The following is a 22,188-nucleotide window of genomic DNA, read 5'->3' as shown; positions in this document are numbered from 1 at the left end:
GGAACTGTCAGTAAATAAAGTTTAAGCACGAAGAAAAATTCCAAACCATTATTATCATTTGTTAAACCAGTCAAAATAAGTTGCTTAACTTAAGTCCACGCAAGTTTAAGAGAAGCCATGTGTTGTTTAACTTGCTTGTCCTCTGTTAACTCGTAGTTCTGAAAGTAACCGTTGCCGTTACTGCCAGCTAACAAAGTTAGCACAACGTTTCACAATCATTTGAATTTGCTAATAAGCTAAGGCACAATGCGACCAGGATGTTAAAATAAAACAAAACCACTTCCGTATCAGAGCATATCCAAACCTAAAGCTACTTGCAGCCAGGTCCATCTCTGTTTATGGTCCCCCTGGAAACATTTCCGTTGTTATTTTCTTATTTGCAGCGTGTTTCATTATTTGCTCGTGTTGTGAGTATTTGCAGCGCATGTGTTGTCAAATTAATGAAGATGTTTTTTTTTAATTTGCTGGTGTTGTGTCTATTTGCATGTGTTTTCTGAAGCTGCAGTGCATTGAGCCGTCTTGGCCACTGTAAAATACTGCTTTCTTCATTACACTGTTCCTGCTGTGCTTTAGTTTGGAGTACATGCAAATGGAAACTCATTCTAACAGGATTCTCACCAATGGGAATATACTGTACATTATGAGAGCATTCATTCAAGTGCTTGTGTGTTAATCGATACACTGCCTCTTGGGCTGAAATTTCTCTGTTGTGTAGGTATATGCTTCCAAGCTGTTTGAATGCTGCTTTTGCATCAAGATTCCAATTCATTGCCTCATTTTGTGCACATTGTAAGAGCAATTCTTGTTCTGTTTTTTGATGTTATATGACAGTGTATATACTACAACTGAACAGGCATCTATGACATACTGGATATCCATATTGCCTTGCCAAGCACGCTGTAAGTCTTTGTTGTACTGGTTCACCCAAGTGTCTGTAGGATTTTGTTTCAGAACAATGCTTTTCTTTTTGGAGCATTTGTTGTATGCCCTTGATTTTATATAGATGTATGTTTTCGTTTTCATGATACTTCCTCTTGTTGTGCTTTTTAATTCTGTTCTGAAATACAACGGTTTTCTTGTATTTAACATGACTGTAATCACGGACACGACTCCGAAATCTGCTGTTTGTTTTATATTTGGCTTTAGAATAATCGCGGACAACACTCTGAAAGTTTTTGTTTCTCTTGTGTTTATCTTTACAGTACTCTCGTACCTTTGCTTGAAAATCAGTATTTTCCTTATATCTCTTTTGAACATATGATGACGAGAACAGGACATTCGGCCCAACTAAACTCACCATTTCTTAATTAAAGAGTATCCAAAACTGCATCAAGTCTAGACTTGATGCAGCAAGGGTCTCTGCCGCAACTACATGACCTGGCAACCTATTCCATGTATTGATGACTCTTTGTGTAAAATAATATTTCCTTATATCAGTGCGGAACTTACTCTTAACTAGTTTCGTTTATGTCCTCTTGTTTTACAGACTGAACTCACCCTAAAGAATCTATTATAGTTAACCTTATTGATTCCTTTAAAAATTTAAATACCTCAATTAAATCACCCCTAAGCCTCCTCTCACTTAGTCTAAATAGGTTAAGTAACTTGAGTCTTTCCTCATAGCTGTTATATTTCATGCCAGGAACTAATTTAGTTGCCCTTCTTTGAACCTTTTCTAGAGCTTCTATATCTTTTTTATAGTGCGGTGCCCAGAACTGCACACAGTATTCCAGGTGCGGTCTGACTAAGGCATTGTATAATTTCAATATAACCTCTTTAGATTTATACTCAATACTTTTGGCTATATATTCCAGCATCCTGTTGGCCTTTTTTACTGCGACAGCACACTGCCTAGATCCTGTTAAGCTTGAGTCAACTATTACTCCCAAGTCTTTTTCAAATTGAGCACATTTTTCCACCCATGAAGTAGTCTTGTCTAAGGTTCTTATTTCCCACATGCAAGACTTTACATTTATCTAAATTGAATGCCATCTGCCAGGTATCTGCCCACTTTTGGATGCTGTTTAGGTCTTCCTGTATTACCTTGGTTGATTCTATAATGTTGGCTAGACCCCCTAGTTTTGTGTCATCTGCAAATTTTACTATTTTACTTCTAACCTCTGCATCAAGATCATTTATGTATATAAGAAATAGCAAAGGCCCCAACACCGATCCCTGCGGGACTCCACTTCGTACAGGACGCTGCTCTGATACAATTCCTCCCACAGTTACAGTCTGCTTTCTATTAGACAACCAACTTCGAACCCACTGAAGAATAGTGGTGATTATTTAGTGCTCATTATATTGGTAGACTGATTAGTTTGGTAGAATTAGTATGCACAGTGTATAATGTGACTGTGTAGTTTTTAGGCCGCTCACGGAGTTGTGACCTGTGGCCTACTTTCCAAGAGATGCTGCTATGTTGAACTAATCATGCACACAAGGCACACTGAAAGTGTGTACGTGGCACAAGGCCGTCCCAACGGTGAGGCCTATGATTTCGAGCACTCATATAGCTGTAGAAATCACTCATGTAGCTGTAGTTCAGTATTAGGTTAGTCATGACATGTTTAACCATTTGGGATGATCAGCACAACCAAGGTACCTCAGTTCCTAGAAGCTTCTTTTATAATAAAGGTTTTGTTCTTAGGTGATATAGGGGTTCTCTACCCGGCTGAACTTTCTCCCACTCTGCCTCCCTTGTCAGTGTCTGTGACAAAGAGGAGTTGGGTCAGAGTGTACTCCTTATCAATCTAGAGATACCTTCAGAAGCAATGTTTTTCCAATTAGGCGCCAGACTCTAGGCGATGCAAGGACAGTTATAATTAACCACTCTGGACAGCTCAGGGATGGTATAAGATGTTCTTTGTTCTTTGTTTAGTACAGAAGCAACGCAACAACAACGTGGCACGGACCAGAGTCGTGTACATATATCTAGGTGTGGGTGCGAGAATTACCTAGCCGCACTAGAGACAGACTGAGCGTGAGGACGAGTGTGCAAGGCTTAAGACTCTAAGTGAGACTTAGTGCGTGTAGTACCTGAAGCCGACCTTCATGTATGAAGTCTTGCTGTATTGAAGACCATCAATAAAACCTGTTTCTACCTCATCTTCGACCACGCTCCAGACTGAAGTTCTTTGTGTAACAGTTTATTAGTTAGCCTGCGAGAACATCAATTCACCAAGAGCCAACAACTTGGTGCCGTGACTCGGATCCACGAGGAAAAGGAGAGATCCTGCCAGAAAGTGAAGAGAAGACACTTGCGCGCTTTCAACATCTGTTGATCTTCTCTAACAATTGGTGAGCCCCTTTCCTTACCTTGCTGGGTTCCAGAAAGAACCGAGACATTTACAGAGTACATGTAACACTATAAATAAAGGCTAACAGTTAGACAAAGAACTGTGAAGATACGTGCCTACAATGAGGGAGCTGTAATCATTGTATGTTTGATGTGTACACGAGGGTGAAAGAAAATTTGCAAACTGCAAAGTGTGTGGTGCACCTTGACTGCAGAGAAAAAGAGTCTGTAGTGACCGGTTAAATGCATAGCTCCTTTGGGAGAGCGCTATAGCGGATATCCTACGAGTAAGGGTACACTGGTGGAAAATTGGCATTTGTATGTGTACGCTTGAATTCGTGGATGCACGTGCCTTGTCACGGAAGATCGCGATATTCCTACAGTTTGAAATAGATCTGTAGAAGCCCGTCAGGGAACGGAAGAGCTGTCTAGACGTTGATGTGTTTTATTTGTTTTATGTGTTTTTGTACTGTCGACAGTGAGCGAGTGAGTGTGTGTGTATATATCTTGTGGTTTACGGTGTTTGGATAAAGAGCTCTATTCAAACAACCGACGGAGTGAAACTCTCCGGGAGGAGGAGAGTAGTGTGTAAAAGACATCTGAGTTTTCCTAGTGAGAGAACTAGCACTGGTGTGACAACAGCCTGAGATTAATGATAATGGCGGGTGCTCAGGGAAACTCTGAACCTGGTGCTGACAAAACGGAGCAGATTCCTACTACTGAGAAGGGTGGGAGAGCTGCGCCCGATGTTGATTTTGAGACAATGGTGGCAATGAGTACGGCGTATTTGCGGTCCACTTTTAAATTGGAACAAGTTGAAAAAGAGATTGAGCAAAAGTATGGGATTGAGCTTGAATCTGGTGGTGTGTGGCCAATTGATGATGTTAAGAAAGCTTGGGGAAAGTCGCAACGTGTGCCTGAAAAAGAAAGAGTGCCATTAACTTTGGTGGTGTTGGGTCAATTGCGGAAAAGATACGAAAAGCAAGTAATTTCGGAGTCTGAGAGGCAATTGAGTCACGAGAAAGAAAATGTCAGGGCGTTGGCTGAGGAGATAAGAGAAAAGAATGTGAAATGCAAGAGGCTAGAAGAGGAGCTGTCGGAGCTCAGAGGCAGACTGAGAGAAAATGGGAAGGAGCAGGAGCCCTACTGCAGGGGCGGAGCTACAGTTGAAAGGGGAGCTCACGCCTGCCCCACTGCTCCTCCCTACAGTGTCTACCCGTATGCGGAAATGGAGGAAGCAGTTCAGTTTGAAAGACGATATGCATTCAGAGCAATGGCAATGGGCGCCTCTAGTGATGATGACGAGGAAAGCACGGTTGTTGCAGATGATTCTGAGCCCAACAGTGAAAGGCGCTTAAGGCCCCTAGTGGTGAAAAGGCACGGGGATCAGATGATCTACGCTCACAAAGCATGCAAGCCAGAAGAAATTGATAAGTGGTCCAAAGGCCTGCAGCATCCACGCAAGGCAGGGATGGAGACTTGGACAACAATTGAGCGTTTGCGTCACATCTATCGCCTGCATCCCAGTGATGGCCTTCAGTTACTGTGTACAGTGCTTAACACTGCTGAAATCACTAGAGTGACTCATGAAGTTGAAACAGCATTGGGAGATGATAGACAGAATTTGGGTAATGCCTGGGAAGCAATTCGTCTGTGGATCCAACGAGCTACAAGAGCAACAACAGATTGGGGAAAAATTGCTGCCTGCATCCAGAAAGCCGGAGAAGCAATTGATGACTACTCAGACCGGTTTTCCAAGCTGTTCCTGAGACATTCTGGAATAGAAGGCCTCAATGAACGGAACATCGGAGGGAATGCGAATGGCCCACTGAAGGCAACATTCATGCAAGGCCTGTTACCTGAAGTGCGGAAGGCGGTCAAGTTGAGCACGCCTGGATGGGAAGATAACCGCACAACATTTGAAGACCTGGTGACAGCAGCAAGAAGAGTGGAAACAGATCTTGAATGCAAGATCCGCAATGTGGCTGCACAGAAGCAGAAGAATCAGAAGGGCAAGACAGGAGCCTGCAGGAAGTGTGGGAAGTACGGACATTGGGCTAGAGAATGCCGCACGGGAAACCGAAAAGGCAACGGTCCACAGCATAAGGATGCTGAAGACAACTTGATGCAGAGATTCAAGAACTTGAGTGGAGACAAAAAGAAAGAACTCCTGGACCTGATTTCGGGAAACGAGTAGCCCCCTCCATGCAACCCCTCGCAGCGGCAATTGAACAACGGAACGACGGACTTCATGTGTGTGCAACAATTAATCGGATAATTGAAATTGATTTCCTTTTGGACACGGGAGCTGAATTGACTGTGATCAAAAATGGTCAATTGGTTAAGGAGCTCATGGATGCAATCCAGCTGCCAAAAGAAGTGGCAGTGTTGAAGGTCAAAGCGCACACGAGACAGAGTACCATGGAAGCGAAAGGCAATGCCTTAGCTGACGAAGCTGCGAAAAGGGCTGCATGGATGGAGGGGGGAGAACAAAGTGAAGACCAAGATGAAGACACTGAAGCTGACACTCCTAGATCACACCTGGCAGTGTGTCAGAACAGTGAACGATTGACGGATGTCAAGGAAATGCAACAGAATGCCAGTAGGGAAGAAAAATGGGGATGGATTGAGCACGGAGCGAAACTCCATGATGACTGCCTGTGGCGACATGGCACGAAGATAGTGGCTCCATCCAGTCTCTTACCATATCTGGCGACTCAGATTCACTCCCTAGGACATGTGGGAGTAGATAAGATGAGATATCGATTTTCACAAACATGGTGGAATTCAAACTTTGCAAGTGTTGCGAGACAAACGGTGCTAGGGTGTGTCACCTGTCAGAAGAACAACGACGACAGGAGAATCAAAGTGCCTGCCAAAAGGACATTGGCACCACCGGGACCGTTTCGACATCTACAGGTGGATTACATTTCACTACCACCTTGCAAGGGCTATCGAGATGTACTGGTGATTGTGGATAAATTTTCCAGGTGGGTGGAAGCGTACCCCACTAGGAGAGGCACTGCAACACACACGGCGAAAACATTGGTGAAAGACATAATCCCTCGATGGGGATTGCCGGATCAGATCGATTCAGACCAAGGAACGCACTTTACAGGAGCTGTTTGTGCGGAGGTTTGTCGAATGCTGGAGATCCAGTGGTCTCTTCATTGTCCGCATCATCCACAATCCTCTGGACAAGTGGAGCGAATGAACAGGACGCTGAAAGAGAGGCTGGCGAAAAAACATCAGGATGGAATTTCATGGCTCGAGGCCCTACCTGCGGTTCTGTGTAGCATGAGAGCGACACACAACAAGGAAACGGGACTGAGCCCCTTTGAGATCATCACTGGAAGGCCTATGTCTTTACCAGGAACAATTGACATGCGCAAGGCTGACATACACTTGACATCAGATGCCTTGATTTCTTATTGCACTGAATTGACTGAAGCAGTTCGAACAGCTGCCCAGCAGGTGGTGGAGGCGTGGAAACAGCCACCTGACGGGGGACATTCTTTAGTACCTGGTCAATGGGTCATGGTTCACAAGCCCCAAAGGTTACCATTGGAAGCGAAATGGGAGGGACCCTATCAGGTGTTATTGGTGACAGACGCTGCAGTCAAGGTGCAGGGGAAGCAGAAATGGATTCATGCAAGTCATTGTAAATTAGCTGAGCCCCCAAAAGAATAGGGAGAGTACAACAGCAGCGCTATGGGAAGAGTCGGAGGGTAGAACTGGAGGCAGTATGTTCCAGGGGTTACCTAAAGACGAAGAAAACATGAAATGACATGTTTCATGCTGTTTCATGTTAATACTTCTCATTGTGTTACGACCCTGCTGGAGGGCCAGACGGGGGAAAGTAGTGGAATTACTGGAATTGACAGTTAGTTAGGACGCTTAAAATGTCATTACGGCTATGATGTGTTGGTCGTTTTCCTGTGTGTTTGTGTGTTTGTGTATCTTTCAGGGTTCTGAGTCCTGGGCAGTCAGAGGTTACAGGAGCTGGCCTGGATCAACCTGTGGATCGAGTGACCCTCCTCCTGAGCTGCGACATCGCCTCGTTTGTCATCGAGAGTGCCTGAGGGACGACGACAGAATCTTTGGGAACATCGTTCAAGATCATCTATGAACTGATATATTGACATTCTGTGTGATAACATCTATGATGAATATGTGGTTTGTTGTGGTGTTTGTGTTGTTTTTGAAAGTTCAAGCACATTATGACAGTCATCATGATACGCACAGGGATAACACATTTCTAGCCATGGCACACAGCTATGCTAGGGCAAAGGGACAAGATTCATGTTGGGTGTGTGGGTTATTGCCAACATCTTCTAACACATATCCATACGTATCAGTTCCATTCACATTAGCCGACTATGCTACAGCATATAATGACACACAAAGCCCCTTCTTTGAGGGAAACGTGACCTTCTATACACGACCAATTCCATCAAGCCCCCCAGAGCGAGTGAAATTGAGTTATGCGCCTGAGGGTATGTTATGTTGGGAAAACAATGGTACGGGTATGTTTTTGGGGCGAAGTTCATGTAACTATAGTCTTTCTACTTTAAGACCATGGGAAGCGATGCATTGGCATGGACATTTTGCTGTAATATCCTTGTTCGTTTTAATGCCAAATTTAGGAGCTGAAGACAAAGCCGCTCCAAATGGGACAATGTATGTTTGTGGGAAGCATGCTTATTCATATTTGCCTGCTGAATGGTCAGGATCGTGCTATACGGCATATGTAGTACCAGCTATGCGTATGGTTAACATCAAGCATAGAGGTAAGAGGGACGTGTTCCACAGCACAGAAACTGTTGCTACCCCAACTCAACGTTTCTTTGCTTCATTAGTTCCAACTTATGGTATTACTGTCGCATTAGATGAGATTAGGCAGATGGCTTTTGCCTTAGACAAAATTGCTAATGATACAGCAGGAGCATTGACACTGATAAATCAGGAGCTACATTCAGTGCGTCAAATGACGTTGCAAAACCGCATAGCCTTAGACATTATTCTGGCAGATAAAGGCGGAACATGTGCAGTTTTGAAACAAGAATGTTGCACGTATGTACCAGATGCGTTTGTTAATGTCACCACATATGTACAAGACATTTACGAGCAAGTGGCCCACTTAAAAGCATCTCAGAAGTGGAGCTGGGAGACATGGTTAGGATCTTGGGCGGGAGAATTGTTACCCCAGATCATTCAGATTGTGACACCTTTTATTGTTTTGATTTTGGGCATATGTTTGTTTTTTAAGGGTGTAACCTGCTTGGTCAGCAGAGCTATGACACCTGCACGTGTGGCCCAGATGACAACGACGTTGAACTTGACTGAGACTTCGTTTTTCTATTAGCTTTCCTTTCCTTTTATTAATGCTAGAAACGCAAGATGCCTATGCTCTTGAGAGTATAAGATTCGCTTCGCTTATATATATAATCACTTTATCTATCACATATAATCACTTTCCTTTTTTGTGATCATTGATGAGTTTGGGAATGATCAGACGGGGGACTGAAGAATAGTGGTGATTATTTAGTGCTCATTATATTGGTAGACTGATTAGTTTGGTAGAATTAGTATGCACAGTGTATAATGTGACTGTGTAGTTTTTAGGCCGCTCACGGAGTTGTGACCTGTGGCCTACTTTCCAAGAGATGCTGCTATGTTGAACTAATCATGCACACAAGGCACACTGAAAGTGTGTACGTGGCACAAGGCCGTCCCAACGGTGAGGCCTATGATTTCGAGCACTCATATAGCTGTAGAAATCACTCATGTAGCTGTAGTTCAGTATTAGGTTAGTCATGACATGTTTAACCATTTGGGATGATCAGCACAACCAAGGTACCTCAGTTCCTAGAAGCTTCTTTTATAATAAAGGTTTTGTTCTTAGGTGATATAGGGGTTCTCTACCCGGCTGAACTTTCTCCCACTCTGCCTCCCTTGTCAGTGTCTGTGACAAAGAGGAGTTGGGTCAGAGTGTACTCCTTATCAATCTAGAGATACCTTCAGAAGCAATGTTTTTCCAATTAGGCGCCAGACTCTAGGCGATGCAAGGACAGTTATAATTAACCACTCTGGACAGCTCAGGGATGGTATAAGATGTTCTTTGTTCTTTGTTTAGTACAGAAGCAACGCAACAACAACGTGGCACGGACCAGAGTCGTGTACATATATCTAGGTGTGGGTGCGAGAATTACCTAGCCGCACTAGAGACAGACTGAGCGTGAGGACGAGTGTGCAAGGCTTAAGACTCTAAGTGAGACTTAGTGCGTGTAGTACCTGAAGCCGACCTTCATGTATGAAGTCTTGCTGTATTGAAGACCATCAATAAAACCTGTTTCTACCTCATCTTCGACCACGCTCCAGACTGAAGTTCTTTGTGTAACAGTTTATTAGTTAGCCTGCGAGAACATCAATTCACCAAGAGCCAACACCACTCAGTGATAGCTCCTGTAATTCCTTTACAAATTCCTTTCAAATGCCTTTTGAAAGTCCAAACAGATAATATCATAAGCTTGGTTTGAGTCCAGACATGCTGTAACTTCCTCAAAGAAGTCCAGGAGGTTTGTTAAGCACGACCTCCCTCTGCGAAAACCGTGTTGGCTATCATTTAGAACACCATTTCGTTCCAGGAATAATTCCAAATTATCCCTAATGATGGATTCCAGTATTTTGCATGCAATACAAGTTAAGCTGACAGGCCTATAATTTCCTGGTTCAGTCCGGTCTCTTTCTTGTAGGTAGGTATTACACTGCCATGTTTCCAGTCATCTGGCATTTCTCCAGTTTTAAGGGATTGCTTAAAAATAACTGTCAGAGGCTTGTAAACCACCTCTGCTAGTTCTCTGAGAACTCTTGGATATATTCCATCAGGGCCTGCTGCCTTATTTGTTTTATTTATTTCCTCTATAAGTCTCTGAGAACTGACTGCACCTGAAGGCATATGCGAAAACACTTCATTAGTGAAACTCTCCACAAAGTAACTGCTTAGTGTATCAGCAATAGCTTTGTTATCGTAAACCATAACCCCATCCTTATTTTTTATACCTCTTATTTCATCCTTAACTATTCTTTTTTGACCATAATTAAAAAAAAAAAACGTTTAGAGTTGCTCTTTGCATCTAGTGCAATCTGTCTTCAAAACACCTTTTAGCTTCCCTTATTTTTTTCTTAATTTGAGCTCGCATATTACTGTATTCAATCTTATTACTATCTGAGCTCTCCAACTTGTATTTTCTAAATAATTTCCTTTTTTGTTTCAAACTGTTCCGTAGCGACTTATTCATCCACTGTGGATGCTTCTTTCTCAGCTTCCCTTTTCTCACTTGCAGAATGAATTTACGCTGTACATCCTGAATAATCGTTTTAAATATGCACCACATTTCTTTCACAGTTTTACCACCTAGAAGAGGTACCCAGTTTATATTCCTTGTATAATCACACATCTTAATAAAGTCAGCTTGTCTAAAGTTGAATACTCTAGCATTGGAGAATGCAGACTTAACTTGCCAAAAAACTTCAAATGTAATTGAACTATGGTCACTTGTACCGAGTGGTTCCCCTACCTCAATACTGCTGGTTCTATCAGGATTATTACACAGAACCAGATCTAGGATTGTGTTCTCTCTCGTGGGTTGTGTAACAGACTGTATCAAAAAACAGTCAGTTACAACATCCAAAAACTCTTCCTCACATTTACCTTGACCTGACACAGCTTCCCAATTAATTGAAGGGTAATTGAAGTCCCCCATTACTATTGTCTCACCCTCCTGACATGCTCGTTTAATGTTATCACAGAGCATACTACTGACATTGCTGTCTGAGGCTGGTGGCCTATAGCATACTCCAACATTCAGACCTTTTTCATTTTCCCCCAATATCTTAATCCATATGTCTTCACTAACACCAAGGGGCTCCATTCCTGGCATTTCCTGAATATTAAGATTATCCTTTACATAGAGAGCTACGCCTCCTCCTCTTCTGTTGATTCTGTCTTATCAGCTTGTGTCCTTCTACGTTGTACTCATCCACATCCCCTGCACCAAGCCACGTCTCTGTAATCCCAACAACATCATATAAAGGCTTGCTTCCCTTTGCTTGCACGTGGTACTGGTAGAATTCCAGAGAAGACTACCGTGGAGGTTCTACTCCTAATCTTCCCTGATAGCTCAATAAATTTTTCTTGTAGAACCCTGAACCTACCCTTTCCTATGTCATTGGCTCCAACATGAACCATAACTGCTGGATCCTCCCCCGCTCTGGCCAGGACCTTGTCCGCGCTCTCTCTTTTGAAGATAGACAAGTCTTGATGTCTGAAATTTTGGATCAAGTTTGTATTTCCTCTGAAGCACGTATTTCCGAAAGTCCGGATTTGTTCTGTATTTCTTTAGAAAACAATCACGAGAACACTGACGCTTATTCTGTTTCACAAGTTCATCTTTCTGGTATTTATCTTTGAGATTCTCAAGTTTTCTCTGTCTGTAATCACTGTCATTGTGATACTGTTCACGTGCTTTATTAGCTTTCACATTCTGTGATTCATCATTCAACTTCCTTTTCCGTTGTGACCTCAAGTGGTCATCACTCTTGTTAAGATGACATGTTCCAGCACAAATCCTGCCATCTCTCTGTTTAACGCATAATACGACATCATAATGATTGCCTGTGTGGTTCAAATAGATGCAACTGTCTGTGCATGACAACAAATCTGTAGGCCTGTGCGCATTCCATCTTCCTTGATTATATGTCATAATATCTAATTGCAAGACGTCAGCAGCAGCAAAGATGACTTCATAATGCAATTTGCTGCGGTGAAGTTTCAATTTATAGTCGGAGTAGTTCAGGGACTCGTGATTTTTAGACGTAGTAGCTGTACGATCACGGATAGTGTCTTGGCTATACGTTTGTTCTTTTGCGTTTATGTCAATGCCAGCGCCGATATATAATTCAGACATGTCAAACTGTTGTTTGCCATTTCTTAATATATCCTCATTCACTTTGGGTTCATGTTTTAGAATGTCACTATAGAATGGTCTGCAGGTTACGTTAGAACAAGGATGTCTGTCTGCGTCTGCATGATTAACTTTTCTATCGTTGCCAGCATGACTTGTGACTGTGCTTTGTTTGCTAGGCGTACTTACAACTGTTTGCAGATCATACACCTTCAGCTTACCTTTAACAACATCGCTGTAAAGAAGGCGACTGCTGGTAGAGGTTGTTGCGTTTACTGCACAAATGGTTAACAGGCAGGCATCATTACTCAGCAGACTACGTTGTAATGCTATATCAAATGGCATGGCAACATCACGTAGGGCATCACAAATAAAACCAGTGAAGGAATCAGCAAAGTTTATTGAGAAATCATAATTCCCCCCTTGTTGCTTGGAAATTCAAACACAGCAATGTAACCCCTGCCTTGGACATGGTCTCTTATTTTACCCTGGTTTCTCATTGACCTATACAGGCAAGTCCCTTTAATTAAAACATCATCAAGATCTTGAGGCTCCCAACTCAACACACTCTTAGTCTTGCACTTCAAAACAGCAGTCAGACTGATGGCACCACACTGCTTGTTGCGCACATTTCCAAACCGTGAATTACCTTGATGAAAAGACCCCATCAGCATAACCATCTCTCTGGAAAGTGAACAGGTTGTTCGTAACAGTTTGCTCACTCACACAGTATGACATAAGGTTTCCAGGAGAGTCATGACAGTTTAGTTCAGAGGGAGAGAGTAGAGAGTGTGGTTGTTTGGTTGTTGGTTGATCCAAGTTATTAAACACATCTGTAAACACATCTGTAAACATGCTTGTTGGAAAGTTTTGTTTGTTTTCAGAATGTGGTTGGGTTATTTCTTCATCAGGACACCCAATCTTGTCAGAAGAATCCTGGTTTTCTGCAGTGGACTCCTGGGGTGTATTCCAGAAAGGAGGTTCAACAAACTCTGAGATAAACCCTGACCTATGGGTTAACAAACCCCGAGATAGGAAACTCTGAGTTTACGGTTCCAATACAGCTGTTCTGGGTTAGTTCAATTAACTCTGAGTAGGTTTACCTTGAGTTACGCGCATGCCCGACAAATATAAAAAGCCATCATCAATAGAGCTCCGATTCATTGATTCACCATGGCAACAGGAGAACGCAACCATTCATCGTATTTCACGCCACTGGAACTAGAGACACTCCTAAAAGCTTACGGCGACTACGAACACATTATCAGAAAAAAAGTAACACAGCAGCTTCCGCAAAGGCAAGACAGGCAGCATGGGAGTCCACTGCTGCCCGAGTCAATGCGTACGTAACTTTGATAATGTAGATTGCTAAGCCTTTTCTCATCTTTTAATAGCGTATGATCCTAATCCTAATCCTAATGAATAGGCTGGTGAATACCATTGTTAAATGCTATTTCGGTTATTTGACCCTTATAAAATAGCAAGTGGCTTTGCATGACCTAGACCAACCTACATGACTTTTCTTTTTGAAACTTGCAAAAGTGACATACTGTGCAGACAAACTGGCCCTTACAAAAATAACTGCAGTTATGGGACTGAAAAACATTTTTTCGTGTAATAAATATATTGCATTTCCTGCATATTAACTGCAAATAATCCTTCAAATACTGCAGTTTCAATGCAGTTTTGATATTCAGAAAACTGCAGTTTCACAACTGCAGTTTCACAGTTTAAAAATGAAATATAAAAACATCGTACAAACAGGTAAGGCATATGATTTTGGTTTGAATCATGTGTGTATATAGTGTGAAATTTCGGCTATGTATGTAGAGCTAAGTGTTGGTTTTAGGCCTAAGTGTTCCTTGAGATAGTAGGTAACTTTTTTTATTTTGCCTCTTTCCAGCTAAGAGACAGACGGCGGAGGCCCGCAAAATGGGTGGAGGACCACCACCACCACCTCTGACTGAGGCCGAGCAACTGGCTCTGAGCCAAAACACGGGGCAACCAATGGTCGAAGGCGTCCCAGGAGGGAGCTCTTCTGAGTGCCCCCCACGACACAAGTGGCTACATAAAATGTCAGTGTATATGTGTTAGAAGACTGTGTGCAGTATGTGTAGGTGTGATGGGTACACAAATACAACCATGGCTTTTTTCACTATTGTCTTTATAGTTGTAGATGGTGTCATCCACCTTCAAGAGCCTCCAGGAACCCCAACAGAAGCCCCTGCAGTTGTAAGCAATCTGAATTCCAGACATTTGGTTAAATGTACTCTCAATTGTACTGCTAACAGCTTGTTGTCTACAGCATGGTGATGATGACTGTAGTGATGATGACCATGGTGCTGGTTGTGGTTATCCTGATGAGGACACTGCCACAGCTGTCACAGAGGAGCCTTCTGCAAGGCCTACAGAGGTATACATCAACCTAATTTGTCTTGCATAACTGAGGATTTGACAGGCTGAAATGTATAGAAGTGATGTGACGAAGGTGAGTGAATTTTAAAGAGCTATTTGTATTAAATTCTTTTTCACAGAGCATGCCAGGCCTATGCCAGGACCAGCCATCAACGAGCACAGCACATATGAACACTGTGAGATGTTAATTATGTTCCTGGTTCCAGTTATGCAAGTACAATGGAACTGTAAACTTAATACTATCCCTGTTTCTCCACAGTTACCTGTAAAGGACTTGTATAAAGTGCACCTTTTGAAATGGATAGAAAAAACAGAAATTGAAAAGACTTATCTGTCAAAGCTTATTAAAAAGACAGATGATGGCTAGTTTTCTTGTCTTTATTTCTGACCAGGTGTGATTTATGCAAAATGATTTCTGCAAATGGTGTCCCAGACAGACCTGCCATCCAGGACATCTGCCAGAGGGATGGGGTCATCATTTTCAATTTGTATGGCAGGGTGCTGCTCTCCTCTAATTGTAGCAATATTATGAAGAACAACACATGCCACAATGATGTCGCATGCTCTTTCAGCGGTTACTCTGAGTTTACGCAGACACTGAAACCTTGCTTTGAGCACGCCAATTGTCATTTCAACTCATGCTCTGGTCCTGCTGTGGGCTATGTTGAAGCATTATTGTGGGCCTGGTTCTGGGTCTGGGTAAGGGGCCATCAGATGAGGTAGACAAGGATATCCTCTGTCTCCCAGAAGGTGGCCTACAAACTCTCCTGAAATGACAGCGAACATATTTGGAGAGCCAGAAGAGACAGAGAGCAAAATTCTTTATCCAAAGCCTTTTTTACTTTTTCCTAGTCTGGCGCTCACAGTAGACTCCCGAAAAATTCTGGAGTCATGAACACATCCGGGCCATTTTGCTTCTACATTTGTTATCAAATGTGCAGCATCACATATGATCTTCACAGTGCAGACAATGAGAGATGGCCTATGAGTTACAGTGTACTGTGATGTAGCCTGATATAGTATGCTACTGTAACACAACATGCAATATACCTGCACACTAATGCTATGAAAAGACTCCCTATTCACATAGTCTCCTTCATTTACTGAAGGAGCTATGATGGGAATCTGGGTTCCATCAATGCAGCCAATTACATTAGGAAACCCTGCAAAATAGCATCATGAGTTAAATCCATGCAGAGGTTGCAGCAGAATGAGTAATACAATTGACAAAATTAATATTAATTGAATGGATGACAAACTGTCAGGCACCTGCAATCCTGTAGAATTCCTCTTTAATGGCATTGACAGGTTTGTGCCCGGGGAAAACTACAAAATTGTGCAGCACACGTTTAAGTGCAAGACACACTTTTCTAACGGCTCTGCAAACTGTTGCTTTGCCTACGTTTTCTGCATCACCGATGTTGTATAGGAAACTTCCATTGGCAAAAAAGCATAGAGCAATGCACAAAATTTGTTCTGACATCAGCTCATTCCTGCGGTGAGTGATATTGCCAACGAAAGGCCGTAGGACATTGTTGAGGTATGTAAGTGACTGTGAAGAAAACCGATATCTTTCTATTAGGTATTCATCTGGGAATGACAGTATGTCTACACGGGGTCGCAAAACCCTCTCCCGACGTAAAGCTGCACGAATCGGCTCTGCCTCGATATCAATGGGATTTCTCATGAAAGGACAACCCATGTTCTTAAATTAAGTAGCCTACAAAAAAGTCTGTAAGGACTTCGCAGAAACTCGAACCAGCTTCTTCTTCCTACATGGCCTAATGCAAATTAACTTGGTTTTAACAGCAACGGGAAGGCGACAACATCACAGCTCATGTCCAATAGCTGGTCAGCAGGAGGGAGGAGATACGCAGAAATTCGGGGTTTGTTTCAACAAAACCTGCTAGAGAGTAGGTTATGTTCACAGAGTTACTATGGTAACTTACCCAGAGGTTTAGTTTTGTCTTTTATTGGAACTGAAAACCCCAAGTTTCCCTTTTCTGGGGTTAACAAACTCTGAGTTTTCAACAAAACCTGCTTTCTGGAATACACCCCAGGTCAACTTGTTTCTCCTCAGCCACCACGGACCTTTTACTGAGAGGTGGCATCTGCAACACAGAATTTTCATACAGTTAAACTAATCATTTAATTAATTATAATATACAGGCATATTTTTAAGATGGCAATGCAAATGTTTAGATCATAAACGTTCCTTAAGAACAACTTAACAACTTTAAGCACATAAACTTCCTTAAGAACAACTGAAATCACAATACTAATACTTCTGAATAAATAAAATGAGGATGCTCAACCTCATCAGAGGACCCCAGGCTAGCCTGTCTCTTCTCGGCCACCAGGGACCTCTTACTGGGACATGGTGTCTGGAACACACACAGAACATACATCAGAAACTGTCAAGTCTAACAAGCCACATTTCTTTAATTCTCATACATTTACACTGTGATCAGTTCATCTGCTCTCATATACACGCATATTTTGAAGATAGCACTGCACATAATTACATCATAAAGTTTCTTTAAGCTGTACACCATTTATAAGCATACTGGGAAAAGTAGTACAATCTTGGGAGCAACATTTAAAGGACACCCAACCTCAGAGGAGCCCTGGTCCTTTGAAGTGAATCCCAGGTCAGCCAGTCTTCTCTTGGCTGCCAGGGACCTCTTACTGAGGTGCGGCATCTGCAAGACACAGAAAACACATCAGAAACAGTCAAATCAAAAAATCCTTAATTCCAGTGCAGCTACACACATCACTTCCACAGTTCTAAATATACATATTTTGATGATGCACATATTTAGATCATAAACGTTTTAGTAACATCTTAACTTAGACATGCAGTCTTTCATTCCTTTCATTTAAATCAAATAAATTAACAAATTTAAGCTGCATAACATTTATAAGCATACTGTAAAAAAATACTGCAATCCTCTGACTGAATGAGAATCAAGACCAACATCTAAAATGTGTTGAACACTGCATGTTTCCCCCCAAAATTACACTCAATCATAATAACTGTGGACAAATAAAGTTATTATTAGTGACCAATTACTCTGGCACCATATGTGACAAGTGTAGAGTGCCACCACCCCACATAGCCTTGAACACAGGTCTGAAACCTTGACCACAATGCCAAACAGCCAACATTGCTGAAAATTGGTTAAATACTGTATATCTACAGCAACAACTCTTGCTTCCACAACTCTCAACCTTGCTTATTTACTTTCATATGCAAGGGTAGGTCACACCACCTTCATAACGTCCATGCTTACCTTTCCAAGGACTGCTCACAACTCCAATATCTGGAAAAGAATGAAATCTTTTAATACAAGGTCAAGGCATAAGAGGTGATATGTATGTTTATAGCCATGATTAATCTACAACTCATATTCCACTGTATTCTTACATTTACCTACCATTGGCATACACTTACAAGAAGGGTAAAAAAAAAAACATTAAAAGGTACATACTACTAGGCCTGTTGAAATGGAACCTCCATTGTATGCATATACTGCTACATTCCATTTAGATTGCTGACCTACTGCAAAAGGCATGAGACTGGAATAAAACTAATGCATACAATGAAAGTTTAGGATGTGTGCCACCAATTGAGACCTTATCAATGAGCCTGACTCATTCTCCCCTATGGCTAGCTTTTAATTTCACCTTGAATTATTTGAACAGTCTCCCTAACATTAATGACATACACTACTCACAAAAAGTTAGAGATATTTGGCTTTTGGGTGAAATTTCAGGATGAACCTAAAATGCACTATAACCTTTACAGGTGAACTTAATTTGACCTTCTCTAAACTTTTGAATGCACATGTCTAACTGTTCAATGTTTCAGTACTTTTTGCACAACTTGCTGTTCTCTAATAAGGAGCTGAACGGTAAAATTCACAACAGGTGTTTGATCCATGAATCGACCAATAAATTTCCTGGTTCAATTAGAATTGGTATTTAAACAGTCCTCTACATCATGCTGTTCACATTTTGACATCATGAGACCAAGACGACACCTAACAATTGATCAACAGTACCACACCATTGCAAGGCTTCAAACCGGATGTTCTCAGAGGTAAGTGGCCACTAAGCTTAGAGTGTCACAGAGTGTCATCAGCAGGTTGCAACAGAGATACAGAGAGACTGGAAGAGTCACAGAAAGGCATAGAAGTGGACGTCCTTTGGCCACATCCCACACTGATGACCGCTTCATTGTGAACAGGATGCAGAACCGGATGATGAATGCCACTCAACTCCAGGCACATTTAAGGGAGGTGAGAGGCACCCAAGTGTCACGTCAGACCATTCGAAATTGTTTACATCAGCGTGGTCTGCGTGCTAGATGACCTGCAAGGGTACCTGACCACACCACCAGGCACAGACGTCATCGTCTTGCATGGGCCAGGGAGCATTTACGCTGGACGAGGGACCAGTGGGCCTCAGTGCTGTTCTCTGATGAAAGTCGATTCACGTTGAGCAGAAATGATGGCCGCCAACGATGTTGGAGACTTCAAGGAGAGCGCTATGCATCAGCCACTGTTGTCACCAGACGAGCCTTTGGTGGTGGTGGTGTTACAGTGTGGGCAGGTGTGTCTAGTCAATACAGAACTGCCCTACACTTTGTGAATGGTACAGTGACAAGCCCATACTACCTGAATAACATCATTAATCCAGTCATTGTGCCCCTGCATGAACAACACTAATTTAATCAATTTCATAATAATTTCATCTTCATGGACGACAATGCTCCAGCTCATCGAGGTCACATCATTAGGGAACGGCTGCTGGAGACTGGGATACCTCAAATGGAGTGGCCTGCACTTTCTCCAGACCTGAATCCCATAGAAAACCTATGGGATCAGCTGAGTTGCCGTGTAGAGGCTCGTAACTCTGTACCCCAGAACCTCAATGACCTGAGGGCCACCCTTCAAGAAGAGTGGGATGCCATGCCTCAGCAGACAATAAGTCGACTTGTGAACAGCATGAGACGTCGTTGTCACGCTGTAATTGATGCTCAAGGTCACACGACAAGTTATTGAGACATTGACATTTTTTGTTGTGGTATACCCACCACTGTTGTGGGCTTTTGTTTCAATAAATTGTTTGAGATGAGGAAATCACCATTGCATGCTTCTACTTAAATGCCCTACTTTCATGATATAATATCACTGTAGCATGAACTTTGTACATTTTCCATAAATTTCACCCGAAAGACAAATATCCCTAACTTTTTGTGAGCAGTGTAATATTGAAATTTTGAAGGATTGTCCTGATTGACTGACTCTCCTCTCAAAACTATTCTGATAGCTCTGAATTCATCATAATGACCACACTTACAGTAATTGTTTCAAATTGTTTTAAATCGTTTCTCTGACTGTGTTATTGCAAACACGTGGATGGTCGTTGCTGTTGTAGTCTATATCAAATGGTAGAGTACTGCTAACTTCATTAGGTATGACAGACCCATTTTGAAAAGCAACACAGCACAGAAAGAGAGCATCGCAGTGGCATTTGGAAAAAAAAAGACTGAAGCAAAACTGTGCTGACGCGAGTTCACTGCTTCACTACCACAAACGTGTCTTGACAGTTTCATCCAAAAGTAAGGTCAAATTAGTGAATATGGTATAGTGTAAAAAGTTAAGTGATCATATGAGCATACCATTTGGGTTTTGAGAGCCAAAAAGGATTCACAACATTGATTATGTCTGCTAATCGTTTCTAAACTCTTTGCTAATGTTATCTGGTCAAGACAAGTAACAGTAACTTTAATGAAGTGGCATCAAGCAAGACCAATAATGTTAACTCAATGAATGCCGCTGCTGTGTGCCTTCCAGTTCTCTATGCCAACTGGTTTTCCTCTGTGTGCACGTTGTGCTCATCACAGCAGCACCAGTTTTCAGACATTCACAAACATATAAGGGGACTTTGAGTTGCATTTCATATCTAAGTCATGAGCACTTCACACTACAGTAACTTGGACAAAAGACATGTAAAAATATATTTTGCATATCATTCAACAGGATTCGATCCTGCAATAATAAAACAGACCTGTCATCTCACCTAGGCAACATTTTGTCTTGGGGTTTCTAACACAAATGGTTGCATTGATCTTACAACTCTGCACCTTGTCCTACTAGTAGGCTTATGGTTTTCTAAAGTTTAATGCTCCCTTCCACAGGCTTTCAAAATTCAGAAAGTAAGAAATTGCTTGTAATGTTCACAAAGACATGAAAATACTTAGTTTTGCTAACTCACATCATTCAACCCTTGAATAGCAAAACATAGACTTGTGCACTCTCACCATTTATTTTCCCAGTATGTTCCCAAATACGTCAGCAACCAGGAAACTTTATTTTGAGTTCATCTGAAAAGACTGGATATTGAACCACACATTGACAATAGCCTAATATGTTTGTGAATGTCTGCTTGCTGCTGCTGTGGTGAACACAGCACGTGCACGCGCAAGGAAATCAGTTGACGTAGAAACCAGAACGCACACAACACTACAACCAACCTTGTATTCAACCACTAGTGAATGGAATGAAATGCATTCCCGATGAGACATCTCAACAACTTGCTAAATCAAACTGCCGTCATTTCCATCGATAACAGCAAGCCAACATGAGCTCGCTTTCATAACGGTGATGAAAATCAAACAATATCCCAAACCTAAACATTAATTTATGGTTTTATTCAAGAGACTGTTATATATGAGATACAGACGTCTGTTCAGTTGCCATGTAATTGCTTACAGTCAACTGAGAGGTAGGCTACAAACATTTCCGTGACATGAAATATCGTAGCGTATTAGTAGTCTACAACTTCATCTGACAAACAGTTACCATCTTACACTACTTGCTCCAATCTGCTAATAATATGAATTACGAATTTACCTTTAATCCCCACCCTTACTACCTTCACTGTGTCCTTTGAGTTTAGGTTAGGCCTACTTCATAACGTGACATTTCAACGTTATGATGAGTTCATTAACCAGCATTAACGTGACTCTTCAGATACACAATAACTACACTGAATGTTAACATCGTATCGTTTGTTTATTCGTGCAAGTTATTATATATAGCTCAAGGCCAGACATATCAATCATTTTCTTGAGACCTGCAAGGAAACACGTCTTACCTCAAAGTCGCAATCAGGTAAAAAGGAAGACGGAAGGAAGGTGATGTCTTGTAGACCAGTCGGCAATAAAGAAACTCGTCATAATAAAAGTCCTTAGCGTCCAGGACTTCATTTCTGTTTACGCCATTTCCCTGTTAGGAAAATATTTCCAAACATTTTCACACGTTAACTACATCCACTTAAACCCAAAAGGCAAAAAATAAGTGACGGCAATTTGTATTGTTGTACGGTTTTTAGCAAGTTACTCGCTTTAACCTGCCTCAACTCCCACCGCACGGGGTCGTTCGGCCGACGAAGACAGCGACCACTCAACAGCGTTCACAAGCACCACACATCTTCTGTCCT

General features: G+C 42.0%; 1 long non-coding RNA gene across 1 annotated transcript; it reads right to left on the bottom strand.

The window, feature by feature from the left end:
* Positions 1 to 12,644: 12,644 nt before the first annotated feature.
* On the bottom strand, positions 12,645 to 21,967 carry LOC118771363. Its single transcript, XR_005004603.1, has 5 exons — positions 21,844 to 21,967; positions 17,973 to 18,002; positions 17,295 to 17,381; positions 16,995 to 17,063; positions 12,645 to 16,790 (listed from the first exon to the last, which is right to left on the bottom strand). It is a non-coding gene; the product is annotated as an uncharacterized LOC118771363 (long non-coding RNA).
* Positions 21,968 to 22,188: the final 221 nt, after the last annotated feature.

Source organism: Megalops cyprinoides, chromosome 24, assembly GCF_013368585.1.
Source record: "Megalops cyprinoides isolate fMegCyp1 chromosome 24, fMegCyp1.pri, whole genome shotgun sequence".
Taxonomy (NCBI): Eukaryota; Metazoa; Chordata; class Actinopteri; order Elopiformes; family Megalopidae; genus Megalops; species Megalops cyprinoides.
The sequence above is the reverse complement of the archived record's forward strand: the minus strand, read 5'-3'. Positions and strand labels throughout refer to the sequence as shown.